The sequence below is a fragment of the Lissotriton vulgaris genome, chromosome 3_1 (genome assembly GCF_964263255.1).
Source record: "Lissotriton vulgaris chromosome 3_1, aLisVul1.2, whole genome shotgun sequence".
NCBI lineage: Eukaryota > Metazoa > Chordata > Amphibia > Caudata > Salamandridae > Lissotriton > Lissotriton vulgaris.
In genome coordinates, this window is record NC_141689.1 from 808,919,527 (window position 1) to 808,945,231 (window position 25,705).

Genomic DNA, 25,705 nt, shown 5'->3' on the forward strand with positions numbered 1-25,705 from the left:
ATAAAGTAGCAATAGTAAGTTTTTGCTCCTGGAAACCGGTTACCTCCCCCAATCACACATTTCCTGTGACTTTGCCTTTGACCCTGCATTCCACTCCCTTTCAGTTAGGTTTCAGCTTTATAAGTACTACATATATACATGCAAACATACATACATGCTTTTAAAACACGTATGTATGTCACGGTGGTGACCCTCAGAAACACTAAACGGACCCTCCTAATATTACTTCCTATCTCCTGCCAACATCACGAATTATGATAGGTTGAAGTAGAGAACGGGATATGGTTAGACTTGAAGGGTCAAGGATGGTGATTTGAATGCCTGCTTTGTTTTCCATCAAATGGTTGAGGGATGAGTGTTGTTTGACCATGTGGGGCAAAAGTAAGGAGGTACAGATTCCTGTGCTGTGTCCTAATTTTGCAGCACTTAATTGCATTTTTTTTTTTAATTTTTTTTATTGAGGTACTTTGGAATCAAAATAAACAATCGCATATTTACAGTCAGTCAGCAAAAAAGAAATAGAGTAATATCAAAAATGTTATCAAGAATACAAAATAGCGAATAAAGTAGCAAATACAGGGAGGAAATTATACTATACTTTTTAGATCCCAAACATAAAAGTACAACTAGTCAAAAACTGAATTCCAGATTTTGTCGAACTTTCTAATCCCTCCGATTCGTTGTGCATATAGCAATTCAGTCTTTCTTACTCTTTTCATTTTATTTAACCATTCCTGAAACAGGGGAGCATGTATTGACTGCCAGTTCTGAAGGATCAGAGATCGTGCCACGGCTAAGACTATATACAACAGTTTAACCACATGATCTGCCAAACCAAGACCCGGGTCGTAGCCATATAATGTTATTAGAAGAGTGTGAGTGATCCTAAGATTGTAATTCGATCCAAGGAAATCAAAAATGTTGTTCCAAAATGTCAACATTTTCGGACACAGTGCAATAATGTGGGACCAGTTGGCAGGAGCAAAATGACTACATCAAAAGCAAGTAGACGGCGTATTAGCATACATTTTGGTGATTAGGGCAGGAGTACGATCTAGTAACCATTTATTAAAGAAGAGAATTCTGCGCAAATTGGACCCTCTCAGTACACTAAAGTTTAATTTGTTTAGAACATTCCAAGTATTAAAAGACATATAATGATTCTCATATTCCTTCAATTTTTTGATTGCTTTTATACTAAGATCTTTCTCAATGCATTGAGCAAGACAGCGTTTCCATTGCCCCGGTTTTCTAACTGATGGTGTTACAAAGAGGTCATTCCATATCTGATTTGGGGTACTAATATGTTCAAAGTCTAGTAGATTCAGCGTATTGTAAAATTTAATATATAAGCCATTTAGCAGGAAATTTCCTTGAATCAGTTGTGACATCTGTACCGGAGTTAGCCACCTGCCATCTCTACAGAAATCTGCTAATTTATGGAACCCTGCATGCTGCCAATTACCTCCGATTTCCGAACTGATTTTTATCTCGGTATGTACAAAAACGTGTCTTAAAGGAGTCATAAGGTTAAACTGTGGAAAGGAATATCTTTTAAACATACCATCTCTTCTTTTGAGAAACCAATTCATAGTCTTATATCTGACGAGTTTGGGAGATCTAGGGACTAATAACGGAGAGGGAATTTGAGCTTCAAGACAAATTAAATCCATAAAGAAATAATAAATAAATCTGGACCTTGTATTTCGGACTTAAATCTATTTAAGTATTGAGCCAAATAAGTGTTATAATAATCTTTAATGTTTGGTAACGCAAGGCCTCCTTGTTCCGTATCTGCATATAGTGTCTTTATTGCTATACGAGGAGTTTTCTTACCCCATTTAAACCCAGAAAACAAAGATTCTATTTGTAAGAAAAAAGAACCTGGGAGAAAACAAGGGATCGTTGAGAATAAAAAATTAAAAAGTGGAAGGATAGACATTTTAATCAGGGCGACTCAGCCCAAAATGGATAATGGGAGCGAGTTCCATCTAAGAAACATGGAGCGAACTCTCTGAAGGAGCGGGTCAAAGTTAAGCCCATAGAAATCCGAAACAGACACAGAAAACAGGACTTCTAGATACCTTTTAGGCCTAGGATTAATACAGTTAACTAGATATGGGTGTAACTCTGGCGCTACACCCCCACAGACCAGAATTTCGCTTTTTTTTAATTAATCCGATAACCTCCTAGGGCTTCAAATTCTTCGAAAATCTGTAAAGCTTGGGTCTGGGATTGCAGGTCGGGTTGAATTAATAACATGATGTCATCAGCATACAATTTAATTTTAGACATAGAGGTAATCGGAGACTTAATAGTCAAGGAATTCCTAATTGCAGTGGCCAGTGGTTCAATAAAAAATGCAAAAAGAATAGGTGATAAGGGACACCCTTGTCTAGTCCCACGTTGCACCACAACTGATCCTACCATAACAGAATTAATAATAATGTTTGCTTTAGCACCAGTGTATAGATTTTTGATTAAAGTAATAATCTGTGAGGGGATTCTAAAGTGTGTTAAAATAGAAAAAAGAGTGTCCCAAACTACCAAATCAAAAGCCTTTTCTGCGTCTAAAAACAAAATCAGTGCAGGAATACTCCTTACCTAAAAAAAAATCTAATGCCTCAATTACAAAGTGTGTGTTAGTAATTAATTGACGACCTGCTATAAAACCGTTTTGATCAGAGTGTATTAAATCAGCGGCAATGGTGTTAAAACAAATAGATATTAGTTTGGTGAACATTTTATAATCGGAGTTTAAAAAAGAGTGATCGGTCTGTATGAACTTGGATCTTTAGAGTCTTTCCCCTTCTTCAAGAAGCTCACAACCATGCCTTCGTGAAAAGAATCTGGAACTTGACCTCCCTTTAGCATAGAATTTAATAATTTTAGTAGCAGATCGGAAAGGGAGTTACAAATTCTGAAGTCAGCCCATCCGGGCCGCAAGCTTTACAGAGTGGTAAGTCCTTAATTACTGATTCTAATTCAATTTTAGTAAATGGGCTAAACATTATCTCCCGCTCGATATTTGAAAGAAAGGGAGTTGGATATCTACCGAGAAAGTTTGAGAGCTTTTGAGAGTCAATGGCTTGATGTCTACTATAGATCTGTTGGAAGTGTGAGAGCATTATGGAGCCGATTGCCACCGGCTGTGATGTCTCAGTATTTCGAACGGGACATTTTAAACAACGTATCTGATTTGCGGCAGCTTGTTCTTTCGCCTGCCAGGCTAGAAGCTTGCCTGTGAAATTGCTTTCCTCATAGATTTTTTGATTCTGTCTAAGGAAAATTGCTTCACTCTGCAAAAATAGATTAGAATAAAGTTCACGTTTAGCTTCATTCAATTGGTTCTGAACCTGACTAGAAAAGTCAACTTGTCGTTTTAGGGTTAAAATCTGATTTTTCTCCTGTAGTAAGTTTCTATTTTGCTTAACATTCGACCATTCAGCTGCGTCCTTACTTATAACGATTCCACGGATAAATGCTTTCCGGGAGTCCCAAATTATATGTAGGGGGTTAGTATCAGAATTACGGACTATAAAATCTGAGATTTCTATTTTAAGACAATTAACCCAATCATTATCTTGTAGGTATAGTTTATTAAATATCCATCGCTTCGGAGTTCTAGAATCTTCTCCCAGTACAAACTCGGTTAATTGCTGGGAAGCCAGGAAGAAATCAATCCGTGAGGAAGATTTGAACCTGCCTGACCAGCAAGTAAATTCTTTTTTCTGTGGGTTCTGTGTTCGCCAAGGGTCACATAAATCAAGAATAGACATATTGTTATTAATTGATCGACGTGACTTAGATTTGGGCTGTTTCTTAGAAGATGTGGTAGAATCTAGCTGTGTCCATCAGAATATTAAAATCTCCTCCAATGACAATATCCCCCCTACCATAAGTAGTGATTGAAACAAATCTTCATAGTCTTGTGAGTTATCGTCCACCTGTGCATAGAAGGTAACAAAGGTAATCGGCCTTCGTCTATGCATAACTGAACATGTAACCCAACACCATCTGCCTCCACTACCCTCCTCAGAATGCATAACTTCTGCATTCAGATTCCTATTCAAGAAAAATGCAACATCTCGTTGAGATACTGTAGTGAATGAAAATCCACGAAATGTGGCCCATGTCGTAAACATAGTAAAAACATCATTTTTTGCAGCGGAGATATGGGTTTCTTGTAGCATAATGACCGCAGGATTTTCTGTTTTAATCCATAATTCGATTGCTCTCATTTTTTTCTTATTGTTTAGGCCATTGACATTAAAAGATATTATTTTAAGCACTCTATTAGTAGACATTTGAATCTCATTTATACAAGCTTCCAGTATCTATTTCGACCAAAAATATTTTTTTTCCTTTCAATTAATTCACTCCCTATACATGATATGTAACAGAAAAAGTCTTCGACCAACAATGCAAGAAACATCCAAAATAAATCAACATTTTTTCTTTTTTCCCACCCCCAACACCAGTGGTCCCCCCATACCACCCCCACCCCTATGGCCCTGTCTCCATGCTGGCCATACAGGAAAACCCCTTTTCATTGAGGCGCCTTGCTGTTGCGCCCCTTATCCTCTCTAGGAGTCCTGTCCTGGTCCTCCACCACCTGCGCTGAAAACCAAACGAGAATAAAAGAACATTGCAACATTATATTGGAAACCCTTGAATCAAAAACGAAATCCCTCGACAAGGCATAAGGCTGAATCAGAAAAAGTTAATCGGAACAGAACAGATCAGACATCAAATTGAATTTCGCTAGTACCGCTAGTCTTGTGAGATCTTACGAAGCAATGCTTGTGCTTCGTCGATATCGGTCAGCATGTAAAATTTGCCTTTAACAAGAACCTTTAACTTTGATTGCTGGGCAATCATGGCTTGAGCACCCTTATCTTTAAATAGTTGAAGAATTTTTACAAATTCCTTTCTCCTCCTGGCCGCCGCAGCGGACATGTCTGAGAAAATCCAGCATTTCGTGGTAGCATTTGATGCAAATTATCTTTGTTTAAAGGCCTTTGAGAGGATTATCTCTTTGACACGAACATCCGCGAAATTCACCAGAGTAGTGCGGTGAAGTGTAGAATTTGTAAGGGGCTGCGCCGGGACTCAGTGGGCACGAGTAATCGTAAGATCTTTATATTCTGGTATAACCTCGTGAAGAAAAAAAGAAGTGATCCATTGTTTCATATCTGATCCCTCAATTTTCTCAGGAACTCCAACAATTCTGAGATTTGATCTCCTATTACAATTTTCCAAGTCGTCAAGCTTAGATTCCAATGATTTTGAGTTAATAGATCAGCTTTTGACCTCCTTTCTCACTTCAGTCGTGTGATCTTCCAGGCCTAATATCCTGGTTTCGGCTTCTTGTAATCGAATGGGGAGGGAAGACATAGATTCTTCAATTTTATCTAAGCGTAGATTGATAACAGCGAGTCCGGTCCTTTGAAATTGCTTCATTTCCCTCACCTCACCTGTGGTCTCAGTTCCCATCTCTAAAATTGGGCTGTGGGAGTCAGTGAAAGTAGGGGATACATGATCAGTATGAAGCATTGCAGTCACTTGGTTTTCTTTACTCTTTTCCAATTCGACCAAATCAACAGAACTGAATATCAAACCAAAAGTCTTAGAGGCAGGTGTAGGAGCTCCAGTGGCACCCAAGGCTCCAGTAGCATCTACAGCTGAAGTTTCAGATAAGGGGCAAGATATCACTCCTGAGACAGACAGTATAGGAGAAAAAGATGTCGAAACAATGGTTTTCCTATCAAATAAGGGAAATTGTTTAGAAATTTTGGTAGTTTTAGAGACTGCCGGAGTCATCCCGTCTTTAGATACCTGTGTGCCATTTTGAGGAGAGGGTAGTAATTCAATCAACTCTACTGATGTAGTTCCAAGGTTGTTGATAGTCACGGTAGATGTCCCTGGTGCTGAATTATTCCCTGCATCAGGCTGAGTCAAAGCGATAGGAAGAGATTCTGGAGACTACTCTTCCTCTTCCCCAGAGTTCTTCGAGATATCGGCCCCTGGGTCTGCGTCTGCGTTATTAGCAGTATCAGCATCGTCTTTCATTTGCTAGTGATGGATTTGTGCCTTCGCACGTGCGGTTAGTTGTTTCCCCATCTTTCAACTGTTTTTACGGAAGAAAAAAAAAGCCAAACTTTATTCTCTCCACCTGCTACCCTCTTGCGCTTGTCCACTGCAATGCTGCAATGCTGCAAGGTATGCTGGAACTTTAAGTTGACCCAAAACTGCGGCCGCTGCCTAATTATAAGCAGCTTCAGCGGCAGAGGGACTCTCAGCACGGCACTTGGATGGGCCCCAGGGGTAATATGCAGACAGTATGGAGAATAAGGGCGTAAAGGCGTAGAGGCGTAGAGGCGTAGAAGAGCAGGGAGGAGACACAAGTAGGAAGCACCCTACCAGCTTTCTCCGCATTACCAGTAGTAAAAATAGCAAGGATAACTTCTTCAGTTCTACGCTGATATAGTAAAGCCCAGATCCGTTATAATGCGGTACAAGACCGCCAACAATAGAAGACTGCACAACTGATCGCCAATCAACAACTGTGCTCAAAGTTTCTCTCCAAACTCTCCTCTAGGTATGTGCTTGCTTAGAAAATGTTTATTTGCTGTGCACCTCAGAGACCAAAAAGCCACACCAAGAAGATGACAAGAGCTGATGGCTCATTCAGTCTGCGGATTTTGCAAAGCTAACAATCTGCTCGTTCTCAGACATTGTTGGCAGAGACGGAAAAAAAAGTATTTACATGATCCTGCTTGCCTGATACAATGTATCCATGCATCCGAGGTCTGTCTCGTAAAGTACGGAGCAGCTCCTCTCAACTCACATCCCTTGAGACAGACACAGAAACAGGCTCAGCTCGGACCCCGTACAGTTGAACTCCTTGGCCACAGGTAGCGGAAAATGACACAAATTCAACGCCGCCGCCGAAGCCTCAAAAGCGCTGCAACCAGTAGTAGCGAGCAGCACGCCAAACACTGACTCGTGGTCAGGGGGAGGAGCCAGGAACAGGAAACCTTGAGCTACATGGAGGCGTGGAACTCCACCGTAGCGGCCGTCCGGAGATGTCAACCAGTTATCTCCCCCAATCAGACATTTCCTGTGACTTTGCCTTTGACCCTGCATTCCACTCCCTTTCAGCTAGGTTTCAGCTTTATAAGTACTACATATATACATGCAAACCTACATACATGCTTTTAAAACACGTATGTATGTCAGGGTGGTGACCCTCAGAAACACTAAACGGAGCCTCCTAATATTACTTCCTATCTAGCCTTGCCTGCCAACATCACAAACTATGATAGGTTGAAGTAGAGAATGGGATATGGTTAGACTTGGAGGGTCAAGGAAGGTGATTTGAATGCCTGCTTTGTTTTCCATCAAATGGTTGAGGGATGAGTGTTATTTGACCATGTGGGGCACAAGTGAGGAGGTACAGATTCCTGTGCTGTGTCCTAATTTTGCAGCACTTACCGCCCGATTCATGAACCTAAATTGCGCTCGCAAGGGGCCGGATTCTGAGAATCCGGCCCTTTGCGAGAGCGATTTTTGCATTTGGGATTCAGCATCCCAAATGCAAACATCGCTAATTGCGATGTCGCAAATGTGCGAGGAATTAAATTTAAGGAATCTCTATTAGAGATTCCTTAAATGCAATTCAACATCCAATTTAAATTTGCGAATTCGCAATTTCTTGCCGCAATTTACCGCGAGGTCAGACCTCATGGTAAATTGCGAAAACTCAGAAAAATGCATTTAAAAGCATTTTTCTGAGTTGCATGTTACACACACACATGTCCTTTGGACATGTGTGTGTGCAACACCTGTGTGAAATTTCATTTGAGGGGTGCTACAGGGTGTCCTGTGGACACCCCTGGCACCCTTCAAATCGCAATCTTATTTGCGATTAGCTAATTGCTTATCGCAAATAAGGAATACTCCCCATTCATTCCTATGGGCCTTTTGGCCCATAGGAATGAATGGCGAGTTATTCCTTATTTGCGATTAGCAATTTGCTAATCGCAAATAAGGAATCAGTAGGAATCATGATTACCGTTTTGCGAGTCCTTAATAGCGAATCGCTATGATTTGCTATTAGGGGCTCGCAAAACGGCCCTTTGATGAATCAGGCTGTACATTGCATGTTTTACTGCAATTTTGGACACTTAATAATGCTCACATTCAGTCCATTAGCCTCAACACAATCGGCCGCCAACCGACAGCAGCATCCTGGCTAGGGTGTGCAGCATCAAAAATTAAGGAGGGCTTTCTTTCAAATAGGTGGAAGGAGGACAGGGTGCAAAAAGAGACTACTATGCTGGACAAGCAGCTCATATGCAAGAAAGCACTGGCTGTGCCATGGCAATACTGATCTAATTTACTATAAAAGAAGCAAAGCTTAGAAGGAAGTATTTTACTGTCTATGTTTGAATTCGGTATTTATCTTTATTGGCTCTGATACTGACTCCAAGTTTCACTAAGAGTCAATCAAAGTGAGCATAACACTTTGGATTGAATATTCACTCACCACACCAGATCGGATGAAGACAATGCAGTATCAAGGGCGATACAGTTCACAACAAGCATTTGCAATGCAATAGGTCTCACATGTACAAGAGTTTGAGCTATTGGCTATTGCAATTTACAATGCCTTTTATTTATTTTTATTTTTTTTAAAACATAAATAAAAGGCATTGTCAATTACAATGCTAATAGCTTAAACTCTCGCAAAAGTGAGACCTATTGCATTCCGAATGCTTGTTTAGTGGTGAAAGTCGACTAAAGTCAGCGATACAGAGGGACTGGTCAGGAGTTAGCCTGCTCAAAGATGTGGAACCCGAGAGTGTTAGGGACCCCGCTCCGCGAAGGCCACCAAGCCTTTCTAGGCACTGGGAGTATGCACACATTCTGTGGCCATTTACCAAATGTTACTAGACAATCCTTGCATTTAGCCACCAGTAACACTTACGCCCAATGAGTGAGATTTGAGGTATCCTCTGTTGGTGTAATGTAAGTGTAAATCCGTCACTGACTGGTTCTAACAGACACACATTTGTGCACATTTAGCAGCAAACAACATTTGCTTGAAAAATCATCTTCTACAGCTGTCTTAAAAAACAATCATTGTTTGCTGTTCAAATCAGGTACCCAAACACCCTGCCTCTGCCAACTAGTGTTCCAGTGGGAGTGAAACCACAGGGTAACAATCAAAATAAGTGCTTGTAAAACTGTGGCCTCTTTTAAGATATGGATTGCAAAACGAAACTTATTCTGAGAAGTGCTCGGCCCAGAACATCATTTCAATGTTGCCTTTATTGCCTAACGTGATCCTATCAAGGGAAAGTCAGAAAAGCACCACCCTACATGAAAACTTAACTCAGCAAATGCAAAATGAAATGCAGCATCAATTTCAATGTAGACAAACCCAGTCACACAGATTAAGCAACCACAATACGGGAGATGCGTTATCTCGGACCACAGGAGGCGAGTAGGGTGATCCCGCAGGCTCGAGAAATGCAGGCGATATAATGGGAAGAATCAATTGTTCCCTGCTTCAATCAATGCAGCTCCACTTTCCCGGATTTCCCGGATAAAAACCTCATCTGTAATGACGAGCTAACCGCCGCCGCTACTATCAATCTGAATTCAATGGTGAGGAACCAGATGGCGCTGAAGAAGAAGTGTCAATCTTACCCGGAATAGCAAGAGCACCTCTGGGCAAAATTCACAGCCAGCAGCAGATACCGCAGCCGGCCACTGATCGGGAGGCAGCGGTGCGCCTGAAAGAAAATTGTGCTCACCGACTACATAACGCCGACTGTGTAATCCCGCAAGTAAAAGGTCCAGTCGTTAGGGGCTGGCACAAAAGGAGACATGCTGGTTACAAGGAGGGACTAAGAAGCCTCATAATCAATAGGAAACCAGCGTTTACCAAGAACAATGACACCAGCCAATGATAAATATGTGCGGACAGTGGGCGAGGTTTCCACAGCACTTCAACATCACACCCTACTACAGCATACATTGGTGAGCGAGCAGCGCAAGTGTGCTGCAACATTAGGCTTGACCTAAATATGGGCTAGTGAATGCTGTTAGTCCATCAGCCCCTGGTGCCACTGTTGCGTGAGCTATGAATTTGGTGTAGCTCAACCAGGAGTGTTTTCCCGATCCACGGCTAACACAGGTGAATTTGGTTCAATGAGTTTTGGAAATGGCCCTTTCTGTAAGGTCACCCACAATCTTTTTGCTTCCCTTCTGCCTTTTTGCTCATTTTGTGTTTGTTGGCTCTAGTACACTGGGCACTTTACCATGGCCACCAGTGCTAAAGTGCATGTTAAAGTGAATGTTCTCTGTACTCTAAACATAGTAACATTGGTTAATCTACAATGAGCATATTTAATTTACCTATAAGTCCCTAGTAAATTGTACTCCATGTGCTGAGGGCTTGTGAATTAAATACTGCAAGTGGGCTTGTAGCACTGATTGTGCCACCCACTTTAGTAGCACTTTAAATATGCCTAGGGCCTGCCATTGCTGAGGCTTTGTGCAGTTTTAAACTGCTGTTTCGACCTGGCAACTTAACCTACTTGCCAGGCCGAAACCTTCCCCTTTTATTACATTTAAGTCACCCCTAAGATAAGAGGACATGAACTTTTGAGTTTTACATGTCCTGTAGTGAAAAAAGGTAACATTTGCTTTTCACTACTTCAAGACCTATCTCTCTCTTAGGATAACATTGCCATAAAACATCTTTTAAGTGTAATTTCCAAATGGAAAAATATAACTATTTAGAGTTTTGTGTCAATGAACTAAGAATTTAAATCTCAATTTATGGTGAAGTCGGATTCTAAATTGTAAGTCTGAAAATGCCACTTTTAGAAAGCTCTTGTAATCAAAGAAGAGAGAGAGGAACTAGTATGGCTAGTTTTTTTCCCCTGGGTTATAATGTATAAACAAAAAGAACTATCTATTAGGGGGATGTTTTGCGTTCTAAGTGTCTGCATGGGATAACCATTTGGTTTTTATGAAGGCCCTCACCCACCAACCTAGTTGGTGGCATGCTTCATCATCGGGCCCCACCCGAGGCACCGAGTGTGCCTTAGGTGTGCTGCGACACCAAACTACAGCAGGGCGGGTTTTGGAATGTGAGTGTGCTGTGCTGATGTGTTGCGTTCCCAAAAAGGTGCTGTATTAGTGGGCCCCAGGCAGTGATTAAAAACAAAAGTTTGGGACGTGTAGGGATAGACTTATGGTCTCCCACGTCCAGTGTGGTCGACTAGTTTCAGCCAGGCCTTCTTTCTAAACTGGATTTCATCAGGACCTTAATATGTGAGGGGGTGTTTACAGGGAAAAATAATGTGTGTCAATGCCCTGTAAGTGTTGCACGCTCTAAGGTGCTTTTATATGTGAGAGGTGTTTCCTCTCAGATTGTACTCCTAACTACAGAGGACAAACTCCCAGGAGCTCCGCTGGAGGGTCGGGACTGAATGCACTTTGGCAGGGTCTCCAGACCCTTTGATACACCTGTTGTCAGGCCGTGACTTCCATGCAAACCATTTTTTCACTTTAACCAATCTGTGCCTCTGCCGGTCTCTGAATACATTTCTGGGTTGGGTGGCAGCTGGGCCTTGTGCATTCTCCTTAGACAGTCACTCACAGATGGAGATGGGGTGTGACATGTGCATCCCTATGGTTCATTACAAGGCAGATTGGCCTTTGTGAGGTAGATTGGGAGGGAGGAGCTGACACTTGTACCTGAATAGAGCAGGGCCTGCCACCTGCACAAGGAGCTTCTACCCCATTTAGGGGTCTGGAGCCAGGGCAGGAAAGGGAGGGGCCTTGTGATCTTCAACATCTTCTTTGAAGTCTCCCCCACTTCAAATACACAACTGGATATACATACTGGACCCTTGACATTACCAAATCAGAATTTTGCTGGAGTCAAGGATATTCTGCCTGTAGGATGGACTGACACTCCGCTAACTGCTTTGCCATGTAGGCTTGTTGGCTGCTCATTGCTGTGCTATAGGAGGGACTGCCACTTTGCTACCTGCTTTGCTGTGTTGACCTGCTGCCTGCTGCTTCTTTTCTAGAATTGAGAAGGACTGGCCCTGTTCTCTACATCCATAAACCTAAGTTTTAGGCTTGCTCCCTGGCCTTATCTTGAATTCTCAGGGCCATCAAAGACTTTCTTCAACCCTACTTCAGCTGCTGGACTCTGCCAACTGTGAGTCATGCCCTGCAAAGATGTGTCAATGCAGTCCTGGGCCTGGGAAGTAGGCTCAGAAGCTGTTTTCCTGACAAAGGTGACACAGTGCCCTTCGACATCAACACTGTGCCGATCTGATGACAACCCTATGTGGCTCGACGATGACGCATGACCCTAGTGTGAGGTTTGATGATGACACAGTGCCGTTCTGAGCCCCGATAGCGAGTTTTGACAACGCTGACACAGCGCCGGCATTGTAAGGTGTTTATCGACAATATGGGACCTGACTGCGAGATTCAACTTTGATGCATCAACCTGACTGCTTGAATCAGAACTTATGCATTGAATAGTTGACGCCGGCGCTTGCACCATCCAAGATACTTTTTCCACAGGTCCTCTAGCAGGCCGGCCCTCCATGGGGATTGGTCAGAAACTTTGGATTTCCCCCTCTATAGGGCAAACTCAAGTAACTCCTAAGTGCTATTGACTTAAAAGCACTATATTGCAGTGTATTCATTAATTATTCATATCTCAAGTTCTACTAATTGGCTATTTGTTGTTTTAGTCTTTTCTTAATCAGATTAATATTCTCCATTTTCTTAAATGTGTATGGAGTGTTTTTGTGGTGATTTTACTGTGCTACTGTAATTAAAGTGTGCACAAATACTTTACAAATTTCGTCTTAAGTTAAGCCTGCCTGCTCAATGTCAAGCTACCAAAGGGCAAGCACAAGTTAAGTTAGGTTGTGTATCTGACTCACCCGGACAAGGATTGTGGTCCCTACTTGGACAGAGTGCAAACCTCTGCCAAATAGAGACCAGTTTTTGACAATGTTCCAATGATAAATTTGAAAAGAAAAGTTACTGTTGCTCCCCAGAACACTACTCAATGCATTTTTGAAATAGAGGTATTGCTATTGGGTCATTAAAAATCCCTTTGAAGAAATAAGGGGCACTGTAGAAACAAACCTATTTTATTATTCACAGTATCACACACATAATGAACTAAAAAGAATGAACAATTTAAAATAAAAGTTTTTTTTACTACTGAAACAATCTGTTTCTAAGTACGTCTAAAAGAATGGCACCGAATACTGTAAAAACGGTAAGAAGGCACGTTTAAAATAACGAGAATAAAATGAACATTCCGAACACAGTTAAAATGCCATCTAGAGCTTACTTCTATGCACTACACTGAGAGAGCATGGCAGGCAGAGAAACTTGCAGTATAGGGAGTCTTAGGGAGAACAGATGCACTGCACACCAAATGAGCAGAGGCATGAAGACAGTGTTCCTTGTGAAGGGCAAACACACGCTGAGGTCTTCCTCCAGAACTCCGGGACTCTGCTTTATTGGCTACAGTCCTAATGTAGCATCTGCAAAGTGTGCTGGCAGTAGGTGAGATATCTCTGATAGAATCTGGGGTAATAATTCAGGCAAAGGACCTCTCCTGACAAGTGGTCAAGTAGCAATCCTTATATACTAATTCTTTCCAGAAATTGGAACATTTAAAATAAATTTAGGAATGCCTGACATAGATTATGTGCATCAAGATGTGCGTCCCACATGTTTCCGTATGAACATATAAGGTAAAAGGACGTCAATTCAGACTACCCTATTTTGTCTAAATGTCTGTGTTTGTTTCCTATTTATCCTTGACCTGATGAAACTAGACATTTTACCCAGATGAATGCCACATTAAGTGTTGTATCTATGTCATTAATCGAATGGCTTGATGTTTTCATAGTTCCAAGAAAGATAAGGTCAGGCGACATCAGCATATAATGCCAGACATGACAATGATTTTGCATTAATCGGGAAACATATCAACTTCCACCATCTAAGATTGAGAAGATGGTGACCTCCATTATCCAAGATGAAGTTGGGCCTACATAAAATGGAGTCGGACCTTAGGGGCTTTACGTCACCACTGTAACTGACATTGATTACCTGAGCTCATTAATGAGGGGGTATTACTATACACGATTAAATCCTGCAAGTGTAAAGGAGATAAAAAACACAAAAAAGCCAAATGCAAGAGAAATTTCACAGTACCCAAAAATAGTTATGAACAAGATTCTGATAGGGCAACATGAATTGCAAGTTTATTCATATTATATTTGAACTTTAATAAGTGCAGTAGAGACTGGGGATAACTGCCAGGTGCAGCAAAGGAGAGGTGCAAAAGTAAGTGGTCAAGTGAAAAGGGAAAAGGGATTTTAGAAAAGGTTATTAAAAGAGAATTGGCTAGTATGTTTTATGCTAAGGTCCAATGCTCTTAGCAAAGTACATGGCCTGCCCCAAATTTCTTTTAAAATGGTTTACTGTAGTTTCAAATCACAGTGACATAGCATCTGTGCAATTGGTAAGTGGGCGGGGGGTGAGCATCAAGGTGTAGGCCCCAGACGGGGGGAGATTGTTGAAGTTTCGACCCTGGTGTAGTGCGGGTGAGTCAACACCTCAGCTATGGGTCTTCTTCAGGACAGGGTGGGTGGGGGACCTAGGTTGTAGAACAAACACACCCCCAGTAGTGAGGTAGGCAACCCGTCTATTGTGTGCCACAATAATCCAAAGGAAGCTGATTCTTAGTGGGACTTAATGAAGAAGTTCCTCGGTGGAATTTAGTTCCAAGTAATTCCGCTGTCGGTAGCGGGACGAGAAAAAATGAAGTGGGGGCCTGATCAATCAATGCACCGCCAATCGGCCCAATTTAATCGTGGTTCTGTTAATTAGTAACACGGAGTCCTATTTAGGTTCCGTCTAGCAGTCGGAACCGGAGCACAGAGCCAACTCTTCACAATTTCTTCCACTCCATTGCATTACCCTCTCTACTTTTGCAGTTTCATGTTCTGATGTCCTGTTCAGAGCCTGCCTCGTCAGTTCCCTTCATATTTCTCCAAAAAGAAAGTCTGCTATATTGCTGAAGGAAATAGGTAGAATGTATAAAGCTGCGGATAAGGGCACATTATGATGTGCTCTGCATGGAGCCAAAGCCAGTCAACAGCAAAACAAATCTATAAAAATGTCCATAAGTATTTGACACTTTGTTTACATCCAATCAATTCTGAGAGACTGTTTTGTTGCAGCTAGCAGGCTGAGAATTGCAGGCATTTGGCACCACATGTATCAAAGTATTCTACATTCACAATGGCGCGAAACGATAAATTCTCCCGTTTGCGAATGCAAATGGCCTTCCTGAATGCATGAAATGCATTGGGATTCGCAATTTAGGTAATTGCAATTTTTAGAGATGACCTAAACTGCAAATGCAAATAGGGAATCGCAATTTGCACTTCCATAATGTATATGTAAGAAGCCTTTCCTAAATGCCAACTGTGCATTTAGGAAATGCTATTACCATCGATTTCAATTCAATGGGAAAAATGTGCAATAATGAAAATGCAAAAAAAAGCATTTTCCAAAATACCATGTGGCACACACAAACCCCTAGGGTATGTGTATGCCTTATATGTGTACTTTTTTTTAGGGGCCCTTCAGAGGGACCTTAGGCCCCTGTGCACTCTTGCCTTTGCATTACCTAATTTGCAATTACCAATTAGGTAATAAAAATGTAGGTAATGCAAAACAATACGCACCTATGGGCCTTGAGGCCCTTAGGAATGAATAGAGTCACAATTACAAATAGTGATTCCCTAATTGTGTTTGTGATTTAAAAAAAATCGTAATTAGGGAATCGCTGTTTCCTGTCGGTTGTGTTACATTGCATTTTGCGATTACCAAATAGCGATTTCTTAAAAATCGCTATTTAGTCATTGCAAAATGCTATTTTCATACATATGGCCCTGAGTTTGTTAGCTTATTTTGCGAATAATAAACAAATCTCAATATTGCGAAATACTGCAGGCCCTGTCCTATGTCACTTTCCACACATGGCTGAAACCAGTAGGAGATTGGTTATATTTACCTTCAGATGGAACATAGCCTGTCAATTCTGGGTGGATTATTACAAAAGAAGCAGGTCCAAGTCAGCTTAGTATTCTGTTGCTGTCTGGCTGGTTTGAAAATAAAACAATGGACCGGGATTCAGCCCAGTGCAGTAGCTTAGACTCTTCAAGCATTTTGCCTATCACCTTTACTTGTTTAAATGGGCTGCCTTAAGTGTGATGTATATGGCCAATCATGGATTCCGTTACTTGTCTTCCTGGGCACTGCGGTATTGGTGGACGGTAGTTGTGAGGACTGCAATTTCTGTTGTTCATGTGAGGAAGTTTCTAGGATGGGTCTTTCTTTTTGTGTGTCTTATTACTGCTACTGGAAAGTAGATTGACTGGAAGATGCAAGATCTTACACTTCATTGTGCTTGTGTTCTGGGTGCTACAAATCTCCTTCATACCACTATGATAAACAAAAGTAAAGGGGAGGAGGATCTCTCGCACAAACATTTAAAATACGACATTCTTGTTTTGTGGATGTCTCATTGGATTTCATGGTAAATTGAACCATATTTACTGTAATTCTATTTATCCTTGGGCAATGGTGGTGTTCATTTGCACAGGTGTTCTCATGAACCAAGGTGATATTGCAACACATGTAAATAATGTTCCTTTTCATGGTTTTGCATGCAGTCTCAAAAAGCTTCTAAAGGGGGTTGTGCATATTGCCCTATTTGACACAGCAAAGTTGAAGAATGTAAACTTGGGCTAACGCCTTTACATTAATGTTAATGTTTGACACAGCACTCTAAGGTCACACTGTTCCCAATACAGCGCAAAGCATATCTCTCGACGACACGGCAAGCACAAGGAAAGTGGTTTTCTTTTTTTTCATTTTATTTTGCCTCATCATCATATTGCGACTCCTCCCCCACCGCCGCACCACTCTTACCTGTATAGGTTGTTCCTGCCAGGAGTGATGATAGGGGTGATCAGTGGATTTACCAGGCTCCTGTGCAGATTTCACGCAGAAGACCAATGTTAGCACTGCATTGTGGTCCTAAACAGAAGCAGGTCTGAGTTATGGATCTAGCCTTCATTGTGTTACCTTATGTTCCAGCTTTGAGAACATATTGTGTTAATTTGGAGAGGAAAAGTTGACTACAGAGTTGCCATTTCACATTCCCTACTTGCTTAAGTTTGCCATTGCCTATGTTTTTCCATAATGCAGAGTTTCTGGAAAAAAAATCACCTTTTTCCAAAAAGAAGAATGACTGTTGGAATGCATCCCTAGGCCCTCTCTTGGTTCAGGGTATCTTCCTTTCAAGTGTTGAAGTTCCTCTTTATTAGCATCTCAAAGCTGAAAATTAGTTCCTAATTCTCACTTTTCATAATTTACCTAGCAAACAATGATGGTTGCCCAGAGGCGGTTCTGGACAGATCATCTTCAGGCTGTGAAAGCCAATGAAAGGAGCATACTATCATGCTGCTCAATTACCCCTATTCAGTCACCCTATTCAACATCATTGTAGAAGCCTCTCCTGCCAATTCCTCCCACCCTTGGCAAGTCAGACCAAGCAGTGGTGCAGGGAGGAAAAGAGCATCCTTTCATGCAGCACCATGATTGTGATGCAAAGCACATCCTCCCATCAAAGATCACAGGTAACCCCTGTTAATGTAATCTACCACAAAGAAACTGGAATAAATGCATGGCGTGGTTTCCTTAACGGTACATGACTAATCTCAATAGCCAACAACAGCAACAAAAAATAAAGCACTAACACTGGGTTCCAGAGCAGAGTGCTGCCCAGTGTAAAGCACTACAATGTCTCATGAGGTGTAGTAAGTGCTGTATAAATTCAATTACAATACAATATATAACACACAATATTACGAATACAATATCACTCAGCGATTGAACAGTCAATTGTAGGTCCCTCAAACAGTAGAATAACATTGACAGTCTTACTCTGACTTAATACAAAATTGCTCTGGGTTATTTACATGGCCCAGTACTGTTCCAGTCCACAGCATCAACTTGACGGGTCTGGGATTCTGATCTAGATTTTTACCTTATCAATTCTCCAGAATCCCAGCACAGGTCGACTGGACCTTTTTGTCTGCTAAGAATTTTAGAGGGGAGGTTTCCAAACTCATAATCAAACAGCTTTTCAAATCGACGATCAAATCCAATTTAAAGAACCACTGACTACGAACTGAAGTTAAGAATTTATTACAAAGCCAAAAATAATTGGACATACAAGCACATCAGCAAGAGGTTCAAGAAATAGAGTGGCACTAATACAAACATAATTCTATGGAGGAGCCTCAGACGACTCAGAATAAAAAGCAAAGTCAATTCTAGGAACATCAGGCATCCAATCACCATTCCTATTTGAAGTCTGGGCTGCATTTACAAAAGAAAGAAAAGGTTAATCTGTCCCTACACTAACTCTAAGGTGACTTCCCTACTTAACAATTCCATCCAAGCAAGAGTAAAGGTGTCAGCCGTGAAGACTCCCTAAGAAGTGCGTTCACGTTTCTCAAAGATAGACTAACTACTCGTTCTAAGATGCTCCTTCCTACACCCCACTCTGCCCTAAGTTCCCTCGACACCGTCTAAAGTACCTACATCCTGCTCTAGCAACCTCCTGACAAGATCTGCTCTTCACCCTCGGGGCCTGTCCCTAATACAACACTCCCAAAATCATAGATACGCCCAAGGCACACACCCCTGGGAAGGTGTCGGTCTTTGGATTTTTCCCGCATGGCATCCTTCCATCCAGCGTCCATTGAGGTGTCCTTGGATCCCAGGCACCTTTTCGACAAATGTTGCAGATGAACATTCCTCTGGCACCTACTCGTCCTCACCTAACTTCCAAACAATGGATGTTTCTACCTAAGAAGCTCTGTGGCCTTGCACCCTCAACGGGAATACATGAGAAGCTACCTTGTGCACATCCAAAGTTACAATTCAATATTCGCTGAGAAGAAAATTACGGTTAGGTATCTACTGGCTTTTCTTCATGTCCCAGGCCTTTACACGTTTAAATGCATTTCTAAATGATTCTACATTATTAGCAGAGCCCTCTATTCCATTACAAAGACATCATTACATTTCATCTCTAAATGTAAGTCTTCTATACATTAAAGCCTCACATTCTATCTCCTACACGTGCAAATCTTAATAAGGCACGCTTAGTAATCCTACAATACACATGTTTAGTAGCATTTCTACATCGTATAAAGCATTACACTCCTGTTAAGGCTCTACATTAGTTTACATCATCATGAATACATCGATTACACATTATACTAATTCCCAACCTACTGTTATATCTCTAAAACACACGTTAGTATACCCTCTAAATATGTGGGTGCTGACTACGGGAGATATGGTGCACCCCTACAATTTTCAAAATTACATGGCGCTCTCTCAACTCACTGATCACCATCTGAACATGCATGGAATAACTGAAGAGATCTGCCATATGTTGCTGTCAAACAGAGAATTTTAACTTAGTCCACAGCTGCCGGTCCCAACAGGCTACAGCCTATGACCTCCTCCTAACATCTCACAATGACAATCAGTTACAGGATTATATTAACAGAGTCCATCCCAGCAGATCTCCTTCGCTATTTCTACATTTAACCTATACCTCCTGGGGTCCACAAACTTTAAACCAAAAAAAATCTCAGAATGGATCACCCTGTGCAGAAATCAGCTAACTAGCTTCTAAACATAAACAAATACCATAAAGGAACCTGCATAACTGCTCAAAGCTGCCAGTTTACCTGAAAACCATAAACTGAGAGCCTGTCTCTCAAACTTCTTCATCCATCACACTTGTGAGTGATGCCTCCCATAATAGCATAACTGCACCTTACTAGTCATCACGCACTACATGGAAACACACTACCAACCACACACTCTACACAGTGTAGCGTTCTATCCATGTAGGCAAACACTTCCCACATAGGGGTAGTAAGCACTATATAAATGTTGCATGATGGCTTCTAATGTCATTATCCATTCTTCACAGCAATGCAAAACAAAAAGGGTTGTGCTTTACAGACTCAAACTAAGAATGTATTTTAACTTTTTGTTTCCCTTCTTGAAAGTAGTTTTCTGTCTCATTTACTCTATATGTTAAAAAATGTTTCAAATTGGTGATATAATGGAGGCTTCATAAACTGGACATAAAAACAAGTACATCATTATGGACAGAGGACAAAAGATTTTCAGAAAGAAATGCTGAGCATCCGTCATTAACTTTTAAAGGTAACAGTAAAAGCGATGTAACTCTGCAGTGCTATTGTATTTAAGTCTTTTTCCCATCTAAGCGGATTCCATTTACATTTTACCTGTTTTTTTCTTAAAGATTTGAGCAATAACAAGCTGCATTTGAGAACCACAAATAAACTTTGAAGGAGTTTCTGGAGGGAGCGGTGTGCTAAGGCAAAGGTTGTGTTCCATATAGTGGCTAGGAATCTGGGGGGCCAGCATGAGGGTGGAATGTTAGGGCTAGAAGGATGGGGGATACCAGAGAAGACACTTGACTGATAAAAGCAATTCCTGTTGCCGTGTGTGTCGTGGCTGCTCCTGTTTAATGAATTAATCTTACTTCTGAAACCACTCAAGAAGGCTGTCATTACAGCAAAAAATATATATGATGGTGGGAAAAGTACCAGAGATGACGGTGAAAGAGGATTTGCAAGGTTCAAAATATTCCTTTGCTATCTGAAGCTGTGAAGAAGCATAATAAAATGTTAAATTTAGTGTAAAAAAATGTTTTTACTGGTTGTGATTTTCGTTAGCTTTAAAATATAATGCTCTTCACTGTTATTAAATGTTAATCTCTAATTCTGAATGGAAGCTTGTATGTTTGATTAGCCCTTTTGTCGCCCTCGAGAGAAAGGTGGTGCTTAAGAGGTTGAAAACAAAACACAGTACGTGGCATTTCTCCTGGAAATTATTCACAAGTGTCCACCCATTATGATCTCAAAAATAACAGGTCTCAATTGCCTTTGGATGATGACAATTCCTTCAGGGAGAGTCATGCTCTTGTTATTTGTATGCGAACTATCAGCTGGACTTTTGTGTCTTGTAAATTAATCCAGGCCAAGTTAATAGCTATTGTGTCTATGTTTCTAATTAACGTGGTGGTTTTCAGTAATTTTTTGCAATTATTGTACTTTTTTATATGGATAGCCGTTAAACATTTACGGAGATCATTTACAGTGACAGGTGTATTTTGTAATGGCTTAGAACTGTCTGCAGCACTCGGGATGTCAGTAACCATTACAGTTGAATTATTTCAGTACACTACAAAGCAAATTAAGTTAACTTTTAGCGAAGTCTGATGTTTTTTATTGTCATTTAGTGATAGCGGAGTCTCTTATGGATTGAGCAATATAAAAATATTCAAAATTGTCCTCCACCACCAAAGTGTGTGTCTGGGGAGATGGAATCCCAAACGAACACATCTGTTTAGTTTTTCTGATGTAAACTTTCATAGAAAGAAAATGTGATAGATAACAAACAACCATCGACTCTTTCTGTACAGTGCATAACAATGGTGCACACTTTTCCAGTTGTAAAAACGAACCTTATCACATGTCTGCCCCCTCAGGCTCTCATTTAGTGAGATTTATATCCATTACCAGACCTTCACAATTGAGGGAGCAACTGCTGGAGTCTACTATCTGGGGCCTGGGAGAATCACTAAACCTTACTTGAGAGCAGATCTTATGTTTTTGTAGTCAGATGTAATCAGAAGTGAACATGTATGCATCCGCCTTATTCAGTTGCACTTCCTTTTACCACAAACTGAAAACATCATGCAAAGTGGGAGTCATCCCAAAATGGCCCAGGCTCAAAAGGTAGAATGCGTGCCTGCAGGTTCACCTCATGTTGTTCTTGTCGCAGCTAAACATAAGGAACAACAGTCTCACTGCCACCCTCCTCTCTTTCACCAGTTAGAATGGGCCTGTGTTAAGATAATTCTGCTGCAGTCAATTTGAATAACTAGTGTGGTAGCCTGCAACTTTCTTGACCATATTTTTCAAGATCACATCAGGGAAATGATGGGTGATGTGCTTTGTGATATTATGTTTGTTTTTATGTCAACGCTTGTGAGCAGAGTATGGTGGCGATGGGGTTTATGATGCATTGCTTACCATAGCTAGTAACGTTTAGTAAATTTTTATAGCAAATGTTATGTGTTTACTGTGTAGTTTAAAATAGCACACCTTCGTAATTGTTTTTCAGAGAATATTGTGGGTCTTTGTGGCAGGCAGCCTTGCTATTTTTGAAACATGTACATCTTACAGACTATGTGTGAGCCTGGAAGGAAGATTTCTGTCACCGGGAGTGAAGGGGGGGGGTGAAGAGACAATGGGTGGTTACTGGGCATGACTACTACTCCTGCTGTTGAACCAGAAGATGAACCTCGAATCTATATGGGTTACAGCATCGAATGAGGAACCTTCACAGCAGAAAAGATGCAGCAAAGGCCCTTGAAAATACTGCCATGAGCCATTAGATGGAGAAGAGACACAAACCCACACAGAATTCTTGAGGAAGTGGATGACTGAAGCAAGGAGCCCGAAGAGGTAAAACACACTTAACACTGGAGAACTGCACCCCAACAGAATCCAGGGCCCACAAAAGAAGGGATGGAATGATCTCTACCCCTTCACCAGAAGGGATCAGGAGAAGGTGCTTTTTGTAAGACCAGAGCCTGAGGACAGGCTACAGGACAGGCAGATGACAGATGGGAGATTTGGCACATACTGGGGCAGGGATTAATTATTGTCATGATTCCCTCCCTGCTGTCTCACGCACACCACTAGGAGCTTTCTTGTGGGACTTCCCAGTGTCAATATAAGCTTCTGGACCTTCTGCTATACCCCAATACTAACGTTTTGCCTCTTGGGTACTATTATGAAATTCCTATTTATTCCAGATCCATGTCTGGCGTTGTGGGAACCAGTTTGCTTTTGCTAAAAACTCAAATTCCTAAAATGTCTTGCTCAATGTTCCCTCTTCATCCATGCAAGCCAAGGATGGGCAGACATATTCTGAACACCTGTGGCTGGCAGGTGCTATCCTGTCTACACCTGAGGCATATGAACATAGCTAGCTATTTTAAGCCAAAGATTCCTTCAATCCAGCATTGGTCTTGTAGCAATATTCCTGTTTGACTGACCCCTTGTTTCCAGAATTCATGAACTATTGTTAATCCTTGCTTCCTGAGGATTTCTGAGCTATAGCTAATTCCTTCTTCCTTGAACAAGTACTGCCTAGTGCTTTCTTGATTCTTATGTCTTGAGCACTAGCTAACTTTTTTCCTGAAGATTCATTAGCCTTACCCTATGTCAGTGGTCAGTTTTTGCAAGATGAAAACTTATATTTATATTAATTCATAGGATGTATTATTCATTGATCAAGTAGATGCCCGGGGATAGCCACCTATTCAAAAAGAAAAAACAATCTCTTTTGCAGCATTTTAGCCACTTGTGAACAATTTATATACAGCTGACAGTCAACCGCGGGGTATTTAAACTCGCGGAGTGGTGTTAGCTTTTATCCACTTCTTTCGTAATACGGCGACGCGGTGCGAGGTGAAGGCTCTATATCCTAGTAAGTAATGACTCGGAGGGCTTTGATTGGAACTTAGATTTACTTTTTTCCTTGTCTTGTTCTCCTTAGGGAGGCCACTTGTTTGTTTGGATATATATGGTCTCCAGCTAAGCTTTAGATAATAGACAATAATGCTGGTATTTTGGACTTCCGCTTTAACAAAATATATACAATTTTTTGTTCTATATGGCCACGCGCTTTTATTGGGTTTACTTTTCTAATCAGTATAATTGCGTACCATAGAAGGGTCTCGGCCCTATTGAGCAAAACATGTTTAATAGGATGCTGATATTGACCAGTAGATGTATAAATCCAGAGAAACTAGATAGCAAATCGATTACCTTGCTACCGTCTTTTCTCACTTTTAGGGGCACTTTCTATCTATTGTATAATTGCGCACTAAAGTGTTTTTTCAGGGGTGTCAGATTGTGCGCAAGAAATAAACGCCCCGTGAGATGCCATATTCTAAGACCTCTGTTGTTTTGACACTTCCAGTGTTTTTTTCTTGTTGAAATAAAGATAAAGCATATATCTGGGGGTGTTCCGGCTTTAGTATAGTATCAATTGATATATTGATCTGTTGATGTGTGGCTCAATAATGGATCCACAATTTACATAACCATTGAGAATCCACAATGAATTCTGCGCTCGCTATATATATATAGTGTTGTTTGATACAACCTCTCTTAAAAAATAGAGCATCATAATTTCCATTGATTCTCTGCTAATTAACAGAGCCATGCCCTGTAACAATAGGCAACAAATAATTGCTTATATCGAGCCTGTTGAGCTTATGACTATATATTGTTTCACTCTGTATAAAGGGGGACCACAGAGATTGGACGTGAAGTACAGAATTTTTTGGAAAAACTCTTTTCCTGGTTAACCACAGAAGTGAATACATGGAGGATACTAAATAAATTATAATAAGGTATGTTGGGTGTTAACCGCAGTCTATTGAGCTATCATGGGAAACATCCTTTACAACTAATCTTTTACCACGCAGTGCTGTTACAACACAAGTATTACAACGAAAACCTTTACAACGCATTACACTGGGGGGCACTCTAGGATAGGGAATAGTTTTAATTTACTATCCAACACCTTCCCTAGTGTCCACGGGGACTGGAGTTGGAATAGTAAATTAAACTATTCACTATCCAGCACGCCCAAGTGTAATGCGTTGTAAAGGTTTGCGTTGTAATACTTGCGTTGTAACAGCATGCATGGTAAAAGCATGCGTTGTAACGTCATACATCCAGCTATCATATAAACTACAAAGATCGCAATAAACAAAAGAGATTGTTTTTTCTTTTTGCAATAGGTGGCTATTCCCGGGCATCTACCTGATCAATGAATAATACATCCTATGAATTAATATAAATATAGTTTTTCATCTTGCAAAAACTGACCACTGACATAGCCTTATCACTTTATGGTAAGCAAATAGTATGCTCTAATATCAACCATAAATAGCTCTTCCTCAAGATAAGGTTTATTGTGAATGCTAAAGGTCCACTGTTAATCCTAAAAATATGGCGTATAGGTACCTTTTGAATCCATATTAAGATCAAGCTCTTCCCCTCCTTCATTCATATTAGGAAACTAGTTTTTCCAGCATTCTTTGTAACAGATATAGGAAAAATGCAATAAAATGGGCCAAGAAAGGTTAAATGTTAATGTAAAAGTTGTTGTTTATAAGAACTTTCCTTATTCTTATCAGGTTCAGGTCTTATTATCCCTCATTTACACTATCCTTTATAGCTAATTTGGAAATGATGTAAGAAAATCTGTCAGTAGGTAATTTGGGTTAATACATTCAATGTAAATATGTTTTTTAAATTTATGCATAGAGGACAAGGATTGCATTTGTGATTACTGTCTATCCATGTATGTGTTTTAACTTGTAAATAGCAGTGTGTAATATATATATTTT